This window comes from Numida meleagris, chromosome 18 (genome assembly GCF_002078875.1).
Source record: "Numida meleagris isolate 19003 breed g44 Domestic line chromosome 18, NumMel1.0, whole genome shotgun sequence".
Classification (NCBI taxonomy): Eukaryota; Metazoa; Chordata; class Aves; order Galliformes; family Numididae; genus Numida; species Numida meleagris.
The window spans coordinates 8,510,245-8,518,152 of record NC_034426.1 but is presented as its reverse complement, the minus strand read 5'-3'; the positions used below and the strand labels follow the sequence as shown (position 1 = coordinate 8,518,152).

Sequence of the window (7,908 nt, the reverse complement as noted above, 5' to 3'; positions counted from 1 at the left end):
CCCACTCAAGAACAGACTTCCCCAGAGCAGAAGATGGAACAAAATCACCCAAGTTCCCCAAAGCAAACGGAACCCGGTCGTGCTCACTGCGATGCCAGCAGTGATGACCATGGAAAACTGCCACTGAGCCCCGCTCCCTGCCCAGCCCCAGCCCGGGGTTTGGCTAATAAGAACCAGCTGGGTTTTTCCACTCTGATAGCTGTGAGAAACTGATGACAACCTGTTTGACCGCTGACCTCTGAACTTGACCCCCCGCTAATACCTTCAGCTGCTGATTGTCATGGGTGGCTGGCAGAGCCCTTTGTCTTTCGCTGTTTTGGAGTCCAGACAGATAAATGATTTCTATTTGTCCTTTGGCGCAACGGAAGAGCTGATCGATATTATCCACGAATGATGTCAAGGATTTGTCGCCACAGCTTATGAATGACAAAACACTACCCAAAAAAACACCTTTTGGGGCAAAAGATTGAAAGCTGGAAAGGTTTATTGATTTTTGCTTTCTTAAATAGCAGCTCAAGCCACAAAAGAGAAAACGAAAAGCTTTGTGTGCTAAAATGCAGCAAAAAGCTTCCTCGAGAACAACGATTAGATCAGCTCTTGCATTTAAGTACTGTGTGCCTTGCCACAGTCAACTGCTCAATTTTGTCTGCTAAGCCCACTGCAATTTCCACCCATTTTTCCTTATTTCAAAAGCCCTCGTATAGTGAAATACCAGCCATGGAATAAAACGCTTCTCTGCCTTTGCCCACTGGTCACTCGGGATGAGCCGGTGCATCTCCAGCGTGGGCAGGCAGCTCAGGAGCAGGAGGACAGCTCAGAGCAGCAGGAGGACAGCTCAGGGAGCTGAAGTTCTACATTTCAATATTTTTTTTGCAAACTCTTCCTTTCTTTGCAGACGCATTTTGTTTAAACACTTTCTGCACGCGTTCAGGTAAGGTTCTACAAGCACCGGACCGCAGGCTGCGCAGCCAAGACTGGGGTTTCAGATGCTGGAGGCGTCCGCATGGTGCTCAGGCACACATCTGTGCTCCCTCACACGCTCCCATCCCACTCCAAAACAAGTCCCACCCATGAAGTCAGCACATCTGTCTCCTGGGAGAAAGCCGACCTTCTTGCCAAGCAATGATTCTATGATTCTAAGAGGGAATCTCCACAGCTCTCTGGATCCTGCGGGGCAGGAGGAGCTGCTGCTGCCTGAGGGAACCGGGGCAGGACGGGATGGACAGGGTGCAGTCACCAGGAGGCTGCAGCTCATCACTTTTTGGGCCTGTGTTAGCCGCATGCAGAGCAAAACAGGCACATTTCTCATCCACAGCTTCGCTCATCCCTGCTTCCCAAGTGGCTGCTCTCCACGGCGCCCACCTCACTGCATTCATTTGGGAGATGAAGCAAGTAATCCAGACACTGGTCCCTTTCACCAACACTGTTCAAACTGACATTACCATTTCTGGATTTCTTTCCTCCTTTCCCAAGTTTCACACTGCCCAGCTCTCCAGCCAAAGCAGCTCCAAAAGTCCCTGGATGAAACAGGAGAGGTTCTCCTGGCTCCGTGCCCTGCTGGAGGCTCAGTGAACCCTGCTCGGCTCTCGGGCGGGTGATGGATGCCCAAGAAGGGTCAGAGGGGTTTGGTTACGACGGCATAACGCATGACTCCAGGAAGCGCGTTAGTTTGGCTTAAAAGGCTGAGATCAGCGGAGCGAGGCAGGGCTTTCCTCAAACACGGCTGATCCACGCAAATAAAGAAAGCTGGCAGGAATTTTGGCTTGGGAAGCCTGACCACTGAAAGGCGACAGCTCTTGGCCACGTTCCCACCGTGAGGACAGAGAACAGAAGAACGGGACCTGACCTGTGGTTCGGGGTGAGTTTGGGAGAGCTCGGTGCAGTCCGGGCTGTGCTCCCACGACCCCAGGGAGCCCCACCAGCTGCTCATGAACCCACGGAGCCGTGCTACGAGGGCCCCGCAGTGCCCAGCTCCCAGCGCTCCATCCCTCACCTCCCCTCCGAGCTCCGACTTTGATCAGAGCAGCGTGTCCCGCAGCCCGCGCTGCAGGAAGCGCCCGAGACGCCGCATTGTGTTGCGCGCACTGCGCTCGCCTCTGTTTGCACTGCTCGGGCAGCTTGACAGCTTGTTTCTCTAAATTTACAGAGTTCATGTTTCGTGCATGTATTATTCATTATGACAGGATCTAAATTCCTACACAATATCCAGAATCAGAGAGTAAACTGATTTAAGCACCTGCTCACAAATGGGGTGTCTCCACTGCCGGGCTCTAATCAGAGGCTCCTTAAGGGGCACGGCCTGGTTTCTGCTTTTAGAACAGAGACTTTATCGAAAGTGCCTTAAATCCAAACCCAGCCCCCAAATTGAGTAGATGGAGATTTTCGAGAGAACTTGGTCTCAGCTTTCCTTTAAGTGATATTTTACACCACACTTGGGGTGGCGAAGACGCTTTCAAGTAAGTGTTTTCTAATAAAATGTCTCCAAGTGCGGGGATTAGACATAATCCAATTGCTTTATCAAATAAAGATGCCATCATGGCCTTTGAAATACAAAGGCAGACGTTTCCCATCATCTATCACAGAGCAAGCGCGACCGGCTCCGCTGCCACCTCCACTGCAGCACGAGGAGAGCTGGCAGGGGCTCGGCCATTGCCGCCCACCGTTCCGCCGTGCCTGCTGGAGGGGGGTTAAGCCCTTCCATTTTGATTTTCCATCTGCATTGCATCAAAGGCAACCCCTGTCAATCCCGAGACATAACCCATGTGGAAGCGCAGGAAATACCCTGCTTCGCTGCAGATTTGGCTGTGACAAATGTAATGCTTTCTTTAGGGTTCTGTTTGTTTAATTAAATTTTACGCACGGATAAAACGTTTTGTGAAATTTCCACTGTGGGGTGTTGTAATTAAAACTGGCGAACTCGATACAGGCAACTATTGTAAAGCTGTCTTTGTCTGCGGGTTGAATGCCAGCAGTGACGCCTCGCTCCGCAGCCAGGGCTCGGTTTGGACGTGAGCGCAGCCCGGAGCAGCACTGCCCGCTCGAAGGGGAGCTCCACTGCTGGGGAACCCAGTTAGCACTGCCCTAAAGAAGGGCCAAAACGAAAAGGCAAACCAGGGCAAAAACGGCTCCAAACTCTGTGCAATCACCAACTTTCCTTTGATGCTCAGGATCTGTCATTTCTTTCAGAGTGATCTGATCTCCCATTGACTCTTGTCATCCTATGGGTTGCTGCAAGAAGGTTGCTGGCTCTCGTTACTGCTTGAGAAATGACCTGGAAAGGGCATTTTGGGGGTCTTGCTAACGAATGTGCTTCGTTATCCCACCAGAACCAATGACAAGAAAAATCGCAGGGACAGACTGAAACCCTGAGCCGTCGGAATAGATGCCGCATTCATTTTTTTCAAATGAAATTTCTTGTGAAACAGGAACCCTGCACTGCAGCTCAGGGTTTGGATTCCATGCTTTCCCAAAGAACAAGTGTTGTGGGGACAGACGGCCACAGCAGCTCTGCCTGCCCAGCCCCACTGATGCACCCAGGGGCAGAGCTGCCCACGGCAGGCACCAAGCGCAGCTTAGATCTTAATTCTATAAAACCAGCCTCCATTCTATTCAAAATTGATTTTTCCTCCAAGTCTTAGTGCAAGCCCATGAATCAGCCCATGCATGATAGGAGGACGAGAAATAAAATTAAAACACATTTTTATGATACCTTTTCTAGAGCTGGCAGCAAAACCTCAGCGAGTCACCAACACTCAACAGAGAAAATGCTTTCCTGTGAATTCTGCACCACCCTTTGGCAGCACAGATCACGTAAAGAAACCCTGTGAGGGCTGGTGGGAGCTGCAGTACCCCGGTGGGTGCACAGCCCTCCCTCGTTCTGCATCGCCCCAGCTCTCTGTCCTTTCAGCTGGATGAGCCCTGCAGCCAGCAGCTCAATGCGCACGAGTGGCCGGGCTGTGCACCACCTGTTTGAGCTGCCAAGTTATGTGGGAAAGCGCATCAATTAACAGCCGTGATTATCTCATCGTGCCTCGCATCTGACCAAACAGTCCTGGCCCATCCTAATCCCCTCGGAGAGCTGCAGGCAGGCACAGTGGCGAGCAGTGCGGGGCAGTGCCTGCGTCCCTTCGCCTCTGCGCTTCGGAGCCCGCGAGCTGCACGGCCAAGCAGTTTCATCCTGCAGACAGCAGGTATTTGGGTTCAATTCCCAGGAGCCTCCCATGTTCCCTTCTAGCTTAAGAAGCTGGGACGGCGGCCAGGAAAAAGGACCTTGCATGACCTGCACTCAACCTCCGAGGAAAGTTACACAAACTCTTTCACGCTTCGCTGGGACCGCTGCGTAGGAGTTGGCCAAAACAATACTTTCCCTTGTGTTTGCCTACCTTATTAAATATCAATTAATATTTATGGCAGTTTATAAACAGCGCAGCTTTGGTTTCAAGGGTGCTTAGAAATCTGATCTCCTCCTCCCCCCCCTCCCCACGAGCATTTCTCCTGCTCAGGGCTGCGTGGTGGGAGCACAGCATCCCATGGGCGGCCCCGTCCCGCTCATTGCTGTGCACAGGACCAAGCCAGAGGAGGTGCAGCGGCACTGCCAGTCCGTTCTGCCTCTCTTTCCTCCCCTCCTCTATTGACATAGTACTTTGTTTTAAATTATGTTGAATTTAAAGGATTTTTCTGTACCCTTGTTTCCCAGGAAGAGGCTTTCTACGAGGCTCCTGCTGATTAATTGCTGCTGGGCTCCTGCCAAACCAGGGAAGTTTCACATGTAAAGAGGAAATGTGCGCCTCTCCGCCTGCCCATGCCTTCTCCAGCCCGTCCTACGAGCACACGGGCTGTCACTCACACGGAGCACTCCATCCTGCTGCCAGCATCCCCCCATCACAACGACCAACACCCGAGGCTCCTGTGGCTGAGGCCGGGGCTTCCCACCCGAGCACCACTCTGCCCTTTGCCATGCAGCAAATGCCGCCTGCAACAGCTGAGCGCGGCGAGAATTACTCCTGCTCCTGCCTCCACTCCTCTGCTTATTTTTACTGGATAAATCAATGGAGCACAGATCTTCATTGCCCTATTTTTCACAGTCCCTTTTAAATTTACTCTTTGTTATTGGTAGTGACTTGAGATACTTGCAGTTTAATAATATTAAAAAACAGGGATTTCTTTTTGCCTGCCCTTGGCTTACCCTTCACATGACGCCAAGTACTGCGGAACGCTACAGTAGCACTTGCTGCTGCTACAGCGGTAGCTATAAAATATTATAGAGCTGGGTTTCATTTTATCTTCCCAACACAGAGCACAGCCGGCACTGCCAATGCTTTGCAGCCATTTCCGAGGTGGAATTGAGCACGTGCTGCTTGCACAGCACGGGGCTGGGGGCTGAGCTGGCGCTCGGTGCCTGCACCGCCGCTGGAAGCCCCTCAGCCCCACACCACGGGGATCCCGGGTGCCAGCTCCCACCCCACGTCACTGCTCGCCCCGTTTGCCCATCACCTCAATGGCCGGCGATGTGCCGGGCCGGCAGCTGAGCCCCTCTGGCAGCTTATCTCCAGGGCTATCGCCGGCACCATCTGAAGGCGATTAGGGAAGCGGGTGTCGGGTTTAGCGCATCAGACGAACCCGTGTGCTCGGCCTGCCAGACCTTGCAATCTGAGAGTTTAAGAAGAGAGGGATTTAGGGCTGGATTCCTTTCCGGGCTTCCAAAAATAAACTTTTGCAAGCCCAATTTAAAAAGCAACATTTGTTAGGAGGAATCAACTTTGGAACAATCTTCTGCATTGCTGCAAGCTCAAGGACTGGAGGTGATTGTATGGAATAGCCAAGAAAAAAACCAACAAACCCAAACAATCCCCATTAGCACATAAACCCCTTAATCTCGTGCACAGTTATTTTTTACTCTTTCTCTCCACGTTTGCCACCAAAATCCATTGCCATTTAATCCAGAAAAGTAGCTATGATGTTTTAATAGCTCAGATCAATAGCAGCCCCCTCCATCTTTCTCTTTTTTAACCTCCGAAATTATTTTAGGCAAGGCTAGGTTCATTTTACCCTTATTTATTTATTACTTAATCGGTAAAGAACCCTTGAGGCAAAATAGCCTCGTTTGCAAGAAAGATCAGATGCCAGGAGCAGCCAAGGCACAGCCACAAATCAGTATGCAAAGCGGCTCCGAGGCACCAGCATAAAGGATCTCCGATACAGCACATGTGCTATTTGCTTACATTACTTAACACACTTTAACATGTATTTTTAAACAGAGCAATTGTTTATAAAAGCCGTCACACGGACAAGCGAGGAGCTGATTCCAAATCATGATAAGAATTTATGCAGGGAAAGCACACGCGTCCCAAACATCGCTCCGCAGTAGATTTTTGCTTGTTAATGCATCCCTTGAAAGATGTCCTGCCTGTCCAGCCAGTGCCACTCCTACGTTTTTCTACCAAATATTTAGACTTGTTGCTGTTTGTTGTTATTAAAAGTGTTGTTTACTCTGGAATGGGGAAAAGGTGCTGAAGGAGCCTCCAAGAGGGAAGAACTTCTCTCTGTGCAGACGGACTGCCCAGACCTCTGCCTGCTGGAGGTCTGAAGGGACAGGACGAGTGCTGCTGCTCCCCCTGGGCCAGGACCCAGCAGGCAGAGGTGCTGGCTGTGCCCTGGGCTGGGCTCCCCCTGCACACGGTGCCATTCATCCTCCCGGGTCGCAGGGACGCGGAGCTCCCACTGGCGGCACGAAGCCATCTGTTACAGCCTTCAAAAATCACACGTGAAGAGTGTTAACACTTTGAATAAGTTGTTCGTTGTTAGAGGTTTTCTTAAGCTATATTTCTCCAATTCTAATGATTAAAGGATTCTCTCATTTCTTTTCCTGGTCCCTATGTAGGGAGACAGGTAATAGATCAATCAGAGAGCTGGCATTAAGATGTCACTTTAACAATAGCTTGTTCTGAACCGGGAAAATAGTTAAGACTCGGATGAAAGATCTGGGCTGAGGAATTAGCAGGAGCTCCGTGTCGTGGGCTGGGAGATGGCAGATGGAGAACGTGATACGGTCACACTATGGGCATCCCAAAGGAGAGGAAGGGAGGGCTCAGCCAACAAAGTGGTCACATCCCCACAAGGATTACCCATCCCCTACCCCAGACATGGAAGGGTGCTGCTGCCCAGCTCGGTACCTGTGGGCACTGCCGATGGGCATTTGTGTGCCAAGAAACTCAAGGCTATGTGTCAGAAGGTACATTTCTTTAATAAACAGTTTTGTTGTCCAGAGATATTTACAGCCTGTGTTGGCAGCGCTGCAATAACCCCACAGCACAGGGCTGGTTACAGAAAAACAGTATTTGCCTTAACCAAGCATACTGTAAATTTTCAAAAGCCAGCATCCCATTGAAAACGGGGCCGTGCTGCGTGGCAGCGCTTGATTTAGGGTCACGCACACCTGGCTGCTTCCTCTTCATCACCTTTCTGAGAAGCCCTCTCTTGTTATGACACTTCACCTGGGAAGTGAGCGGGGATTTAAGAACTTTCTGTATTTCTTCAGTGCATTTCTGATGTTCCCATACAGCTACGTGTACACATATGGAAGAGTAGGAAACATGCAGGAAATGGGAAGTTATCAGAAGGAAAACTGCGGCAGGACAAGAAAAAATTCTCGGAGCCACACAAGGTCCACACTTCCCAAAAAGCAGAGGATGAACATCAGCCAAGAGCTGGCACTTGGGAACGGGGCTTTCCATGACCTCAGCTCTCCAACCACTGCATCCTCCAGAGAAGGGGAAAAAGGAGCAAAGCAGTTAAGGATTAACGGCACGACCCAAAGCTTTCCCCAAAAAAACTTCTGACCACAAAATACATTGCTCTGCAGCTTAACAGAAGCCTACCCCCAGCTCCCAGCACCGATAGCACCAACCT

At 50.8% G+C, this 7,908-nt stretch overlaps 1 long non-coding RNA gene across 1 annotated transcript; it reads left to right on the top strand.

The window, feature by feature from the left end:
• On the top strand, nt 95-6,860 carry LOC110407740. The gene is made up of 2 exons (XR_002444019.1): nt 95-1,858; nt 4,697-6,860. It is a non-coding gene; the product is annotated as an uncharacterized LOC110407740 (long non-coding RNA).